Below are 553 nucleotides of genomic sequence, written 5' to 3' on the forward strand. Positions count from 1 at the left end.
ATACAACCACAGAAAGGCTGGTTCCGCAACTCGCAAACTAATTAGTTGCCGTGGCCAAGTACTTGCCGCCCTACTGTAACATTGGCATCATATCATGTGTAAGGGAACCACCATTGACTCATGTCAAACTGAGACGCCAAAAACATAAAGGGTACATGTTTCCAAGACAGACTGACACCAAAGTGAAGAACAAGCATTACCAAGGACTGAATTCAAACATTCATAATTAGCACCATTACACTTGTATATTATAAAATTACTCACTTCCGTTTCGGTAAATGCGAAGTTAAAACAACCAGTAAACCGCATATTGACGCACTAAATGAAGATGAATATCATAGATTGACTGGTATATAAAACTTTATGTTGATCGGCACAATCGTCAATAATTGTTTTATTATAAGATTTGGTGCACACCTTAATTCGTCGCAGCAAAATTTGGACTGCATGGAACCACAACAAAGTAATGACGTCACTGCAGTGTAATATCATGATTTTAGCAAAACACAAGATGAATCAACCAATGAAATAGTGTCTCTCAAAGAAATATAAA

This window comes from Sinohyriopsis cumingii, chromosome 15 (assembly GCF_028554795.1).
Source record: "Sinohyriopsis cumingii isolate HCF-2022 chromosome 15, ASM2855479v2, whole genome shotgun sequence".
Lineage (NCBI taxonomy): Eukaryota > Metazoa > Mollusca > Bivalvia > Unionida > Unionidae > Sinohyriopsis > Sinohyriopsis cumingii.